General features: G+C 41.1%; 1 protein-coding gene across 1 annotated transcript in view; it reads right to left on the reverse strand.

Moving 5' to 3' along the window:
- Nucleotides 1-16,494, reverse strand: part of LOC128738739 (protein yippee-like) — a 199,844-nt gene that overhangs the window by 119,210 nt on the left and 64,140 nt on the right. Inside the window, exon 2 of the mRNA XM_053834085.1 lies at nucleotides 940-980. The gene's annotated coding sequence lies outside the window, so the exon portion shown is untranslated. The remainder of the gene's footprint in view (nucleotides 1-939; nucleotides 981-16,494) is intronic.

Genomic DNA, 16,494 nt, shown 5'->3' on the forward strand with positions numbered 1-16,494 from the left:
GGCCAGCATCATACCTCGAGGCCAACTGGGAGGCAATCTTATCCGATTATTGAAAATAAAATGACTTCAACGAAAATAATCCTCATTCGAACACATCTTATTAGCAGACATCGGAAAACATCCGACATGTGAAACTATCCAAACATCGTAAAAACTTCATACCAAGCACGACGATAACACCACCGGGTTGGGTGCGAAAAATGAAAAAAACTACATATTCCTACGTACACGGAAAGTAAATGCACGGGTAAAATGTACAGTACAAATAAGTAAACAGTGAAGGAAAGAGCCGCTCGAACCCAGCCATTGCGGCGGCCACCACCAGGCCCGTTCGATTCCGAGAAGCGTGTCATGGCGGTGCCGTAACTTTGCCTCTTTATTGCGCAACTCGTGCTAAAGAGGCCTATACTTACCTACTGCAAAGCATTCAGTGTACCATTCTCGGCTACACTACATGTAGCCGAAGATCTTTATCGGAACGCAGGTCCGATCGAAACATCATCAGTTAATGTTTGGCATTGAAAAGTATCGGGTAAATTAGTGTCAGTTCTTACGAAGAGGTATGGTGCTACATTTCCTTTTTCGAAACATGAGCGATTCCATGCAGAATCAGTCACAAAACAGTCAAGATCACCCTGACCGTGTTCGATTTGAATGCATCTTTGTGCATATATGCTGGCTGCTAAGTGCATTTTACATTTTCCAAAGATTAAATCTTTCGACACTGAGTTTTTTCAGGATCGTGTCCATAATTAGTTTTTATTTTAAACAAGCCGTAACTTAATCAATCGCAGCTTAAAATGTGACATCCCAAAAAGTTTTTGGCATATCAAAAACTTCATTGAGAAAAATACAAATAAACATAAATACCTGTTCAAAACTTTATTTTGATTACTTTTAGTATATTTTTGCAGCTTAAGCATCGATACTTTTACTTACCGGTTATTATTTTGTTTGGGCCATACATAGTACTTCAGAACCTGAAAATAACATTAAAAACAAATAATGTAATATGAAGTTAAATACAAATGTGAAAATGTAAACAGAGAGCTACTTAATTCAGTCACTTTTGCTGATCGTGTTTTGCTGAGCTCATGAATACATTTATTCAAATATACAAAAACTGCAGAGAAACTACGAAAAAAACTAGTCACACGTATTATAAAATTATTCCACCTACATGGAAAAAACTGTTTATAAAACATTTGCTAATCTTATCCATAAATTGCGTAAGTAGTGTGTAAATACTGCCTCAAATCAACTGACTGAATCCGATTGCATAAACAAAAGATACTATAGGTCGCAAATGATAAGCAAAAGCTATGACTCAACAAAAGCGAAGTGTTTGTTTGGGTAGATAAAATTAAACCCGTCTGGGTTATCAGTGGTGACAGACGCGTCGCATTTGGTTTGGTTTCTCCAAACCCAAACAAGTGCTTCAAGTGTAGAAAAAGAATACAGGAAACAGCTGTGAATTGTTTATTCTACCAGATTAGCTAAAGTGGAGCCTGTTGTAATAATGGTTTGCTTCCACGGCTTGTTGATTAATTTCGATATCAAAATGTAAACAAATATTGCCTTTTAGTACGAAACGTTGTGATAAAACTACGGAACGCAGTTCCGCATTAACAAGTGCTAATTAAAAGGATGCTTGATTTATGTTCCACCTCACGTCTGAAGACTCGTCATTTATTAATATACTACTGTCAATAATTAGGAAAACTTGAGAAGCGCGACCTTATACTCAATCAAGACAAGTCAATTTATATTAACTTTCCAGTTGAGGAATTATTTCTTATGGATTAAAATCGCAACAGTAGAAAGTTTAAAAACTTTTAGACTGCATTGAAGAAGAAACAATTGTTTAGAGTTTCTTTTCCCTTGCACTTGAACTGCTTTCCGGATAATATTTGCAATTTGTACGCTAACGCTGTTGCACCCAAGCGAACAACACTTTTGCGCAAAATTGCTCCATTGGAATGATCCCTAATTATTACTTACAGCGTATTTTGCATGAATAACTATCTCGAACTTTCATTCAAATTAATACGATCGTGACAATTTAAAATTAGCACGGAAACAAAGCAACTGCTGCTGCTGCTGCAGCAGCATGGCACGGAAGGTTGATGATTTTCGAGCGCGTCGCGTCGTAGATCACATTTTAGCTGGCTCACTTCACTTTACGCTACATAATGGCGCATTATCTCCGCCACCCGACGGCGGAGCAACTGTTGCACCCGATGCCAACCACACCTGATATTAGCGCGGAGGAACGTGTCACGTATGGCGCATTTGCGTGTGTTCACGAAACGTCGTGCGAACTTTCGCATGCAAACAAATTTGTGTACAAAATATATACTGCGACGCTTCCTTGATTAACGTTTAACTTTGTTTTGGAAATAAAATTAACACATGGGGAGTGTCTGTACAGTGCACTATGAAAAAAAGGCAGAGATGATACTGTGACGAAAATTGATCTTATCCCGACTTTAAATGGGCAGGCATTAAAAACATCAGTATAATGATAAATGCCAAGCATATCCCCAAAAGATGCATTTTTGCTAGTAAATAAATGCAAGAAATTAGCTAAAATGATTAAAAGCATCAAAATGATAAAAATTGTACAAATAAAATAATGGTATAGGTGACGTGATAAAAATGAAAAGTAAAAATGCAAAGTTGTAAGTTGTAAATATTATAAAAGCGACCAAAATGACAAAAAACGAGAAAAACCACAAACACAGACAACTACACAAATGTTAACGTTATGTTATGTTAACGAAAATAACGAAACAAAAAAACACATTTCAACTGTCCGTTAAAATGATCTTAAAAATGTTCTTAAAAAATCTACGGCGTAAACAGACCAACGGTCAGGTGGCTTAAGAGCTGACAGAGAGAAACATAACGAAAATAACGAAGCAAAAAAAACACATTTCTACTGTCTGTTAAAATTATCTTAAAGATGTTTACATCTTCGGCGTAAACAGACCAACAGCCAGGTGGCTTGAGAGCTGACAGTTAAGTTGCGAAAAGAGTAAGGAGCAGTGGTCCAAGGATGCTGCCCTGTGGTACGCCAAAGATATTACTCAATGCAACGGAAAACTCGGGTCCGATCTTCACATTCAGTTTACGGCGTGCTAGGTATGAGTGTAGTGACTTACAGAACGAAGAGAAAACCCCGTTCTCAAGTCTTGCATGAAGGATACCGTGAACAACCCGATCAAACGCTGCTGCTTTCAGGTCCGTGTATCACTGCATCAATTTGCCCTCCTGCTCTCACTTGACGCAGGGAGAATGAGACGAAATTAATGAGATTCGTAGGGACTCAACGTTTTGGGAAAACCCTATGTTCATCTGAAGAGATATCAAATTATCGATTTTGGTTGGAAGTCCACCTACGTTCTGATAATAAATTAGCAGCGGATTGGAGGAATTCAGCTGTGGATGAGACACGAAGTTGGTGACGAAGACTGCTTTTTCGGAACAATTGTTATGGGCATTATCGCACTTGCTAGTCTATAATTTTGGGGACCCCATTCCGTACACCCCCACGCAGGACCAGGACGACTGTTGTTGACAGCTAGCGAACAAAGGCTCGTCCACGATGCACTTTAGAACTGCATCCGCTAATGACTGGAAACACTCTAGGTTCTCTCAACATCGATGAACCGATTCAATGACAAAGCGAGGCCTAGGTGCTACATTCCGTTATCGAAACTTTACCTTCTGTTTTTATACGACAGAATTCGCAGCCATCTGTTCGAGAACAGGACAATCGCAGGGCCAGTTGCTACGATCCTAGTGACTTTAACAGCCTCTCCCAACCGAGATTCGAACATACGACGAATGGCTTATTAGTCCAGCGTCATATCTCGAAGCCAACTGGGAGGTAATGATAAAATCCTCGACTAAACCCTGCCCAGATGATATTCCGACTGTGTTTTCAAAGCAGCACATCCACAAGATATGCACGGGAAACTGCCCATATGTCTCCTTTTCAAAAAAAGGGATCGATAACATATTAATAACTACCGAGGAAGCTGGTCGTTGTGTGCCACTTCCAAGTTATTTGAGCTTGTAATCGTGATTCCGCTATTGTCACACTGCAAACAATACCTAAGTGATGATCAACCACCACGAATCTCCTGTGTTTAACATCATATATTGCGGAAAGTTTAGCAGATCATGCTCAAACGGATCTACGTCATCTATACTGATTTGTCGGTGGCGTTCAGAATCAATCATGGTATTGGTATCAGCGGCGGTTTGGTTCAGTTCTTACCTCGTAGTTCGTAACAGATAGTGACAATTGAAGGTTTTCAATCAAATGCGTTTTCGGCCGCATCTAGAATTCCACAAGGCAGTCATTTGGGACCGTTAATGTTACTGCAGTAGAACTTCAAAGATGTTAATCACGTTCTGAAAGGCCCTCGTTTGTCCTACACTGACGATTTGAAGGATTCGCTTCAAAGTTGACGCAAGTTGTCTTCAACAAGAGCCCTTAGAGATTGGTGTAACTTGAACTGCAAGCTCGTTAATTCTGGAAAATGTTCCATTATTTCATTCACTCGTATCCATCAACCTGTCATTTTCAACTGCAAACTCAATGGTACTAAAATCCACCGTGTCAACCAGGTGAAGGATCTCGGCGTTATTTTGGACAGCTAGTTATCGTTTAGGCGCCACATTTCTTACCTTGTGGACATAGCATCCATAACTTTGGGATTTGTCTTACGCATCGCTAAGGGCTTCACTAATGTGCATTGTCACAAAACCTTCTACGACTCGCTCATCCGTTCGACTCTCGAATATGGCTCCATTGCCTGGCATATTTATTACCAAAACAGGATCGTAAGGATTGAGTCGATTCAAAGTCGCTTCTTACGTCTCGCTCTCCGTCATCTACCATGGCAAGATCCGTTCCGGCTGCCGAGTTGCGATCTATTTGGAGATACTTCGTGTACGAAGGAACGAGCTCTTTTTGCTGTCGATGTGTCGATGTCTTGCAGGGAAAAACAAATTATCTCATTATTTTGGGACTACGTTTTAGGGATTTGTGGAATTTGTGGCGTGAAACAATCCGTTGTTACTTCGTTACTTGTCGGTGTTTTAGTTTAAGAAGCTAAGCCATCATTAGGAAAACTGTAGTCCGTTGACAAATCCTGCCCCGGATGACAGATTGGTCATGAGGTGCTAGCACCAGCTGTAGTTTAGGTGGCACACATATTAACTTCAGCTTTGTACAAAATCTTTAGGGAGCGAGCTGCGTTTGCACTGTGATCCAGGAAGCCAAATTAGATGGAAGAAATTGTTTGCTCAGTAGTCGTTGATTTTAGACTATTCACATGATAGCAACAAAATCTTAATTTAAGATGCTGCTTTTCTTTATATGAGCTATTTTAGGGTGATCATTAAATTAATCAAGATTGGGTATGAAATGGGGAAGGCAAATGAGGAGCGTCCAATTTAGCTCTAGCTATCCCAAGTCCCTACCTAGCGCCTCCACGTGGCCATACCCGGTAATGCTCTATTGAGTAGCCAAGCTAGGAGGTGCGATACTGTGTGGTTCCCGGCTGCCTGATCTCATAATCGAAGTTTTGGGTAGACGGTGGAGCCACACGATCTGGTAAGCATAATGTAAGTTATTTTAATTATTTTTTTCGTTTTAGCTTATGAAGCATTTACTGCTTTATAGTGAAAACTTTGGCCAATACGAGTGTTAATACTGCACATGGATATTGGATACCAGAAGAAAAATTAAATTAATTATTAGAAGCATTTATGGAAACTAAAAGGACGCAACTCTATTCCATTCGAAGGACTGCTGGTGAGATTGTTCTATTTTTACCCATATATACCACATTTCATAAATAAACTAGAATCGGGAAGAGGGAGGGACCATCAGAGCACTTGTTTGAAGCGGTGGGCCTAGGGAGAGTGAAACAGTCAACTTTCTAGGGTTAATCTTGGCCCGATTAACAACACATCGTGGGTAATGAGCGGGCTCTTCTCCCCACCTGCTGGAGTCATTCTGCATTAAGACGGTTTATTCAACGATTGACTTAGGTGACTTAGCCCTTGGAAGGAGATTCTCTAAATCCCTGGTACGTGTAAGTGATGTTGCTTATCGACCAATTCCCTTTTGGCCTTTCATACAAGAGTTGGGAAGCATGACCAATCGTTGAATATGTTCAACTCTTTTTGACATGATAGGCGCATTGCTATGAACGGATGTTCTGCTATGGCAGGTGGTAGTACCATATATTCATATCATTAAATTAATCAAGATCCAAACATTATCCTCAAAACGAAACGAGATAGAGGGATATTCACTTTAGCAATTTTATAGATTGAAGTATTTTGAGTAATATTGCAGAAGACGGAATCCCTCTATCTCAAACTGTTTCCATATTAGCGCGTTTTTCCTGAATTAAGTCTGCTATTTTGCGATTTTACTCTATAATTTTTTTTGTTTGCACTTCTCGCAAAACTCTTCTTTAGATGATTTGAGGTTCAATACGATGCAACTTCTGGTGAAAAAAGAAACTGGCTATCTACTTTACTTCTTCACTTGTATCAAATTTTGTGTTAATAATAGGCCGTTTTCAAATGTTAGTATCTAGAAAAGATGCAAGCAGAATTAAAATCGGTTGATTACGTTTGAAAGAACGTAGCTTTCTATGTATAATAACAAAAAAATGCAGAGATTTTTGTTTATCTCAAATAAATCAACTTTGAATATGTAGGGATTCAACATATTTAAGTATAAAAAACTGAACGTGTTGCGCCATAACTCCGGAACGCCTTGACTCTCTTTATCAAACTTGGCGTATATGTGTTTAAACATAGGTAAATCTGCACACCGCACCGGGTTGACAAAAGTGGAGTGATCGCTGAAGAGAGGGGGAAGTCTAAATAGGTAAAAGTGGCTGCGATTATCTAGTATTTAGTCCGACAGAAGTTGTACAAGTGACTGGGAGATAAGAGGAACAGATGAAATAATGGGAGGGTCACCACTACGGGGGTAGGACAGTATGAGGAATTAAGGCTTTGTTTCTCTTTCATTATAAGGTTCTTCGGTGAGAAATCAGAGGTAAAAGTGGCTATGGTCCAATTTTCTCCGCTATTTCGTTCAAACGAACACACATGCATGAGCACTTTTTTTGGATTCTTTTTCTGATTTTCTTATGCACTGCGACAAGTTTTTGCCAGTTTGCATTTAGTTATCAGCAGAGGTTGGAAAACTTGCAAAATGAATAGATACGCCGGGCATCGGCAAACGGTTTTTATCATGATAAAACAGCTACGCGAGTGGTTCAATTCGCCTATAACAATGAGCAACATATACTCACGCTTCGTAGCATCGCTGAATATACGAATATCGTGAGCAAAGCAAAAGTGCAAATTGACGCTTTCTGCTGCGTGTAAAGTCACTAACACTACTTTAAACTATTCCCTTTTCGTGGTAATATTATTTTGAATAATTTCCGACGTCCCCGGGCATTCTATATCCGAAAAATCGAACACACTCAATGTTCAATATTCAATTTTTGAACGAATTCTGATGTTCAAATTGAGGTTCTGTTCGTGATAAAATTCAAAGCTGATGCGTGCATTATCGGCGAGGCAGGCGAATAGTGTATGTTCATGAGGGATGTTAATCGATTCAAATGATCACTTTTTCGCGAATTCTCCAACCACTGGTTATCAGCCACGGTCGTCGCTCACGCTCGTCATTGCAGCCCAGCGGTTAATACCTATCATCGCTCACAGAGGCCCGCACTCTTACCCGCGGTTGTAAACGGGGGCGTAAGATGAAGAAGAAATGCAGTAAAGCAAAATCTGTATCCATACATTCTAGCATGTCGCTCGCGCTCACGACCTATTGACTGCTATGGGCGGGCTGTGCAGAAAGATGCTATGAGGCTGTACTCTCGCGAGTTTGTAGGTAGCAGAATGTATGCATACAGTACTAGCAGTTGTTTGTCGTATGCTTGCGTCAGTGAGTGTAGTAAGTTTTGGATGCTATGCTTCTCACACTCGCTCGCGTAAGTTTTCAACCATATCGAAAACAGATGTACAATAGACCAACCTCGTGTTTTTGTGTTGACCTCGAAATGAGGTCAGGTATATATACTTAATATTTTTTGAAAAGGTACTTCTTTTACGATTGACGAAGGTACGGTAGGAGAAAGTAATGAAATTTGAAAGAGTGATGGAGAAAAAGCGAAAAGGTGAGAGAGAGGGTGGGGGGTTATTAGTAGGTACGCTTAACATGTAGTTTTTGTGACTCCTACCTTTTGTGCTGCTTTGTGCTTTTGTGCTGCTCGAGCCAAAGATGCTGATACCTGATACCTACCTTTTGTTCACATGCCCTGGCGGGTGTTGTGGGTTCGAATCCGGTTAAATTCTCAGATTATAGCTTGGTTCGGCCCGTGCACCTTCCAGCATTGGACAAAAGGTAGAAACCACAACAACTACTTGAGCGTAGCTACTAATACCCCCCCCCCCCCCCCCCTTCTCTCTCACCTTTCCGCTCTTTCTTCATCACTCTAAAATTTCATTACTTTCCTCTACCGTTTTTCTTCGTCAATTGTAAAAGAACTACCGTTTCAACTAGACATGTGCGCCGCCGCTGCCGATGATTTAGAACCGGCGCGCCGCCTAGGTCCTTTTTCCCACGCCGCCGAGGCCATTTTCCCACGCCGACGATATAACCCATCATTGACAAAAATGCGGGTCAAAATGTTGACAGCACATAGTGTACCCGTTTTGTGAATTCATTCTTATATTGTACCTTCAATTTAGATTCAATTTAACTGCCGCGTAGATGTACCCTGAGTATTGCCGTGCATCCAACTGAGAGCGAATCGAAAATACCTAACTTAAATAAACTTCAGTATGACGTTTTCCGTCAAACTTCTGTCTTGCTTCCCGGTGTTAATTTCTTTTTAAAAATTGCTTTTCGTCTGGGAGGTATGATTACTTTCCTTGGCAGTGAGGGTAAGAACGGCAACTCTTACTTTTACTAGAATAGCATCAATTGTGTTTTTATACACTGAACTTGTTAGTATTCATTACTTTAGATATTTTAAGACGTCATGACCGATATGAATCGTCAAATATCGAAATATAAACCAAAATAATGCGAGTGCCGCCGACTGGATGTACGCGAAATGGACCCGACTGAATGGACTCGCGAGTACGTTTTAACCTCTAATTCTTGAATGATCTGCAACTCGTTTACAGTCTTTTGCAGAGAAAACAGATGTTATTCAATGTTACGGCTGTTATGGCTACCACTTATATACCGTATATACAACTACCAGCTGACCCGACAAACTTCGTATTGCCAAAAATTAAACTGTGCTGTACATAAATCCTGGGAGCTACCCTCCGCAGTGGACGGCGCTTTCGACGGCAGGTCGCTGACAACACTCGCGGCCGTCTCGCCCTGAATAATCTAGTGTTACTATAGGTAGTTTCTGGTGGTCTTGTTATTGACTAATGTTTTATCACAGACAAACAGATGTAACTCTTGGAAGAAAAATCGACAAAAATTATCGTACCTCACATTTAGCCTGAACACTAGCACACTATGATCGACATTCCCAAATATCAAATAGCAACATGGGTATCCCTCGAAGTAGCATCAAGTATTTTTTTATGGGGAATTCCCCTTCTGTTGTCAAAAAGCGCCACTTTGACCAAAACGGAGACATTCCCAACTAAGCCCAATTTTGAAATAACGGTTTAATCGGTACGAAGAATGGAAAACGAGTGTTATGTCTGTTTTTCTGTGGTTTTAAGGAAGAGCCTAAAATTTCTCGAATTCGATTAGTTTTTAAGTTACGCAAAAATTTCTGTTTCATTTGTATGAGAGTCCGCCCCCACTACCACAGGGGTGAGGGGTCTCAAACCTTCATAAAATAAATTCATACCTCTAAAATCCCCCACATGCTAAATTTGGTTCCATTTGCTTGATTAGTTCTCGAATTATGAGGAAATTTGTATTTCATGTGTATGGGAGCCCTTCTCTTATAGGTGGGAGAGACCATAAATCCCCTCCTAAAAAGGGGAGGAGTTAGATTTGCTCGATTAGTTCTCTAGTTGAGCAGAAATTTGTGTTTCATTTGTATGGGAGCCCCCCTTCTTAGTGGGGGAGGGGTCTCTTACCATCATAAGAACTTTCCCCGACCCCAAAAATTCCTACATGCAAATTTTCATGCCGATCGGTTCAGTAGTTTTCGATTCTATAAGGAACATACTGACAGACGGACAGAAATCCATTTTTATAGGTACAGATTGTCCGGTCACCAAGTTATTTCTTCAAAAGTATCCGGGACATGTTTAGATCTACCCAATGTTATCCCAGCTTTATTCTAGATAAACTTCTATTGAACCAATTGTTGCATCTTGGTGTGACTTGAGGTCGCATAACCCACCATGCGTTTTGAAGTCAAAGGGGCCATTCAGATACCACGTGGACACAAAAATGCCAATTTTTAACACCCCCCTCCCCCTCCGTGGACAAGCGTGGACATCGACTCAACCCCTACCCCCCTCCATTGTTTGTCCACGTGGACATTTTTTTTCTTATGTGAAATTCTATGCTCAATTCTGTTTTCATTTGCGTTATTCTGTAATTTAAAAAAATTAAGAAAGCTTAAAAAAAAAGAATTAAAAAAGCTTACGTAAAAGCAAGCTAAACTAGGTATGTTATCTAGATCTAGTTCTTCTATCCATGCTAATCTTGTCCACTGCAAATAAATGATGGACTACAGGAAAGCCTGTTCCAGCTTGACCTTCGCTTGAAGATTCGTCTGCTTCAACCCCTGTCCAACCAGAGTACCTTAGCTTGGTCGCTGACTTTAACACATCACAAGACCTCTCCGTTGTGGTTCAAGAAATTTTAAGAAGTTATTTTTCAAATACGCTGTCAATGGATTTTCTTTTTCGTGGCGAGGTGCGTTTGATTGTAAGGCAAAGTACAATACACGTCTTGCCTAATTTTAATTAATTCAAAAGGCACAAATTGAAATTCTAGTTATTGCAAAAAATGTCGCTTGTCCACGTGGACATTTTCTATACCCCCTCCCCCCCTTCCGTGGACAAGCGTGGACATTCACGTACCCCCCACCCCCCTCTAAGTTGTCCACGTGGTATATGGATGGCCCCAAAGGACTGGTCACTTTCTCGGTGGATACGGAACTTACTCGGTCATTGAGACTCAAGTACATTATTTGACTTTTGTCGTGCCTGTAAACTGGCTGACAAACTTAGGTGCCGGTCTTACCCTGATACTGATTTCCAGTGTTGCAAGCCCGCACTCGTGGGGTCTAATTTTCTTACACGCGCGTTTTTGTTCTAACGAACACGCCGGCATGAGCATCTCCTTGGGACTCTCGCTCTTATTTTTTCATGCCCTGCGTTTTTGCGAGTGTGTATTCAACTATCGGCCACGGTTGCCGCCTTCACTCGTAAGTGCAATCCGAGCAGCTGACATCGATCACTCGCGAGGGCTCGCAGTCTTATCCGCGTGTGTAAGTGAGGGCGTAAGGTAAACAAAAAGGAAAAAAACGCAAAATATGTATCCATATATCCTAGTATGTCGCTAGCCCGCACAGGTTGTTGACTTCTCACGAGTTGTTGGCTTTGTGAGTGGGCTGTGCAGAAAGACACTTTGAAGCTATGCGCTCGCTAGTAAGTAGGTAGTAGGATGCATGCACGCAGCATCGACGGTTGTGTATCGTGCGCTTGCGTTGTTGCGTAAACGTTGGATGCTACTTATACTCGCTCGCATGAGACTGCGCATACTTTAATTCTCGCTCGATTTGCAACATTGCCGATTTCACCCGCAAAGTTTTAGGTGTCGTCTATTTTACGCAATGCATGTAATATCCCTTAATTAAAAAAACACATAGGCAGAAAGCAGAAATTTAAATTCGATCTATAGCAATCGGATGTTAATATGTATGGCATAAAATTGAAAGATTGGGTGCGTATCCAAACCTTTCCTGCCCTTTATGTACCCGTACCTACCATATTGCGTATTCACAAACATACAAATAAAAAATAAATCATAGATTAAATGTCATTAAAAATCATTCACAAAATAAGCATTATTAAGATTTGTTTTACTTGTCAACTTTAGTTCGGTTTTTAAAAAGATTTTGTTTAAACTAATACGAAATGCGGTATTTTAACGGTGTGAAATACTCGCACGCCGATGCACGCCGCCGCCGCCGCCGCCGATAGTAACGAACGGCGTCACGCCGGCGACGCCGCCGCCGCCGCCCATAATCTGACCGGCGCACACCTCTAGTTTCAACAAATATTGACATGTACAATGCCTGAAAGACAAAAGGATGGTGGCCTCTGATAAAAAGGGAGTTCCTAATCGCGGTAATCCCCGTCGCGAGCAGAATACTAGTTACACTTTTCATTCGGTAGTTGACTAAAATAGGCGGGGACGAGGCACAGTGTGTGTCTAAAAAATGCAAATATGCCGCCAGCGATTGTGGATACTGAAAGTCGTGTCACACTAACCTACTGCAACGCGCGGATCCCTTGGCTTGTTAAAAGGAAATGAATTACAAACATTCTCGTTTAGATTTGGACCACTCAAAAAACTTCTAACGGTCAAATGCCAGATAAACGCAGCCACTTTCACTTATTTGGGCCTCCCCCTCTTTTTGGCGATCACCCCCTTTTGTCAACCCCCTGTGCTGACTCACTTTTGTCAAGAAACATGTACGCCACGTTTGATGAAAAACAGTTAAGGCGTTCCCGAATTATGGTGCAACACGTTCAGTTTTATATTCAGTTTTATACTTAAATATGTAAAACCCTACATATTTAAAGTTGATTTATTTGAGATAGACAAAAATCCCCTCTCCAATTTTTGAATATTATGCATAGAAAACTATGTTCTTTCAATCGTAATCAACCGATTTTAATTCTGCTTGCATCTTTTCAAGATACTAACATTTGAAAACGGCCTATTTTTAACACTAAATTTGACTAAAGTTTCTTTTTTCACCAGAAGTTGCTTTTTATCAATCAATAACTTTCAGTGTTAACTCCATACAAGTTTTACTTTATAACTTTCTAATTTTTAGATTAAATACTCTGGGATTACAGGTATTTAATTACGGTGGCATTTCTACGTGTTGAAATATCAGCACATTCTACATTATTAAAAATCTTCTTGTGCAACCGTTGAGACAATAGTAGATACGAAGCGTACAAAATCAAATTAAATTAAATAAACACTGTACGCGGAGCAGGTTCAACCTGGTATGTACCTACATATAGAAAAACGCCACGTCATAATGCTTCCTGGTACTTCACTATGGCCTGGCCCGACACGCCCACACTCCGTCTAGTTCTTTGTGTTTCAACTAAAATACACCAACCGAACCGCCATGCCAGCCAGGCTGAGTAGTAACCAAGCACACGACAAGTAAAGTGCATTCGCGGAGCAGACAGAGTCGTAGATACGAATTACCGCGACCAAGCCAGGAAGTAAAAAATGAAAATTATAATCGCAACTCAAGAGGCTCAATTTAATTTCGCAAACAAAGTGCTGTAAAATGCAATTTCGCTCCCATCGGTGCAGACTCACTCGTCAAACCGTCTGTATCGTTACTTGCATGGTCTCAGTCAGCAATAGCTAAGCTGCCAGCAATTGCTTTGATAGCGAATGTACCTAGTTACTAGACACATACTCTACACGTAGCGGCCATAAGGTGGTGGACACTCAAATAAACTACTGTCAATGCCGGTAATGACCACGAACGAAAGGAAAACAAATTCGTTGCTTGATGATCAGGAACGGTCAGTTAAGGTAACGCCGACAATATTATTTTATTAGAATTATGCCAATAATGACGCATATAATCGAATGATAATTTTATCGATACACATCGGTAGTAATAAAACAAATCATTCACAATTAATTTCGACAATTTGTAAGTGAGACACAATGTGAAATTTCAGCTATTTTAATCAGCGCAATTTTGAAATTGAATGAAACTGACACATTCAAAAGTAAATTTACAACCTTCCAAAAGACTTCATCCATAGGACCGAACAGTTTCGCCTCATAAAAATCAGCAGTTCTCTGATAACGATAATTGAGTCAGAAGTGTTTATCGTTTTCACAGCCCTCGCCATCTTCGTCGTCTTCGTCGTTGTACTAGCGCTCCCTTAATGCACTCTTCACTTCACCGTGTGCAGTTGCAGAAAGTGCACCTCATCCGATGATTAAGGGAAATGCATAATTATATGGATAGCAGCGGAGTACCGTGAAATGCGGTCATCAGCCGAAAGTGCGCAAGTCGTTTGAGTGTTTGTCAGCCAGGGAAAAGGTGCAGCGCATGCAACTGATGCATCTGAAATGCTATGCACAATATCGCATCGGTGCGGAGCATCTAGCATCTAGTGCTGCTAGACATTATCGTATTGTATTGCGTGATGCACCACCATTGGATATGCATATTCAAGGAGAAAATCTGTTTGTGAATGCCCATCCGACGGTGGAGCTTTGTTCGAGTAATCATATTTCGCTTTCAAAAGAGGTTATTTTTAAACGGATTATAGGCCATTAACAAGTTTTATTTCGATTGGTAGATGCTGCTTTCGTTGGGTAGCACAGCAGTGCAGGCTGATCACGCAAAGCCCGCGGCTACATAGTTTAATCGATCACATACTAGAATTGACTTCTTCGTCACTGGCGTCCAACAACCCCAACGCATCGCAAAAAGTAATTCATATGTCATCTCTTAGCCTTAACGATAGAAAAGCAAATTGTTTTTCTATTTGAAAAATATTTACCCATCAGTAACCCCGCATCGTCGCTTTTTTCACTCTGTGACGATCTCTAGACTGTTTACAACTGGATCAAGGAACTACAGAAAAGACGCAGTTCCACCGTGACTGCCATTTTTTCAATGTTCAAGCGTTACTGCCGTACCGAGCAAAACAGAAAATATTTTCGTTTACAAACTGGTACATGTTAGATGTGATTATTATTGCTAACGAGGCGTCTTGTTCGGATCCGCTACGGTCGGGCCGACTGATAAAGCACTCAGTTCGTAGTAACCGGTACAGCAGCAGCGGTATTATCTGAACTTGTGACCGAACGCGACCGCCACTGCTGCAATACGTAAACTGCAGCGCTCCATGCAAGGCTGCAGCAGCAGCCCCAGCGCCAGCGCAGCGATCCAAATTCGCCAAATGCAAATTTGAATTCAAGGACGCCGGTTAACGCTGTTGTTTTTTTCTGTCTCTCTCTCTCTTACACACACACAGACCACATACATCATGTATATGCTAATCGGCTCAAAACCGCTGCACCCTGACACTGAATGCAGCTACAGCTTAAAGCCGTTCTGGAGACGGCTGTGAACTGGACCAACGTGGCTCGGTTTTAGCGGCTGCGATGTCGACGGTCTTTTTTTTCACCATTTAGCAAACATGGGTCGTTTTTTCGCAGAAAAAAAACTTGGAATGTGTTTTTAATGCTTACCCGACCAAGCCATGCACCATGAGATGTTATTTCACCGTGCCTTGAGCAAAAGACATGCACCAAGTCTGCGAGTAGGTCTGATTTGAGCTTGCAATTAGATAAGCGAACAACGCTTGAGTTAAATAATCAGAAGTGAGCATCTCAGTTGAAACCTAAATATGAGTAGAAGAATTATGGAATCCACAAAATATTCACTTGGTGGATGATTCGTACATTGAATATTTGTTTTATTTTTAAAGCCATGGAACACAAACGTTGTTTCCGAGAAAAAGCTACTTACTTATCCTGGTGCGACGTCCCCCAGGATTTCACCTGTATAACAATGCTCCTCCAACATACTTGATCCATGGCTGATGGTCTCCAGTTTCTCGAGTGTCCTACACTTTCTAGGTCTTGCTCCACATGGTCCAACCATCTAGCATGCTTCGCACCTCTGCGTCTGGTACCAATCGGATTCGAGGTGAACACCATTTTTGCGGCGCTGTTGTCCGGCATTCTCACAACATGTCCCGCCCATTGCACCCTTCCAGCTTTAGTGACTTTCTGGATTCTGGGTTTGCCGGGGAGTTGCTCCAGCTCGTGGTCCATTCTTCTCCTCCATACACCGTTCTCACAGCCCCGCCAAAGAGTGTCCTAGGCCCACGATGTTTAAAAACGGCCAGTTGCGTTCAAGTCCCCGCAGAGCATTGTCCATGTTTCGTGTTCATAGAGGACTACCTTTCTTATTAGCATTTTGTACATGATACATTTAGTGCAGGGGTAAAACTTACCAGACCTTAGGGTTTTGTTACCTTGTGCCAAATCCTCGATAAATTCTGAGCTTTCAACTTGCAGACTCATCATTTGTTAATAGATTGCAAGGCGACGTACGATTCAGTTAAACGAAATGAGCTGTGGCGTATTATGCTTGAACATGGTTTTCCAACATACAGGCTGATACATGATGATGGTACCCTTGA

Source organism: Sabethes cyaneus, chromosome 2 (genome assembly GCF_943734655.1).
Source record: "Sabethes cyaneus chromosome 2, idSabCyanKW18_F2, whole genome shotgun sequence".
In the NCBI taxonomy this organism is placed as follows: Eukaryota; Metazoa; Arthropoda; class Insecta; order Diptera; family Culicidae; genus Sabethes; species Sabethes cyaneus.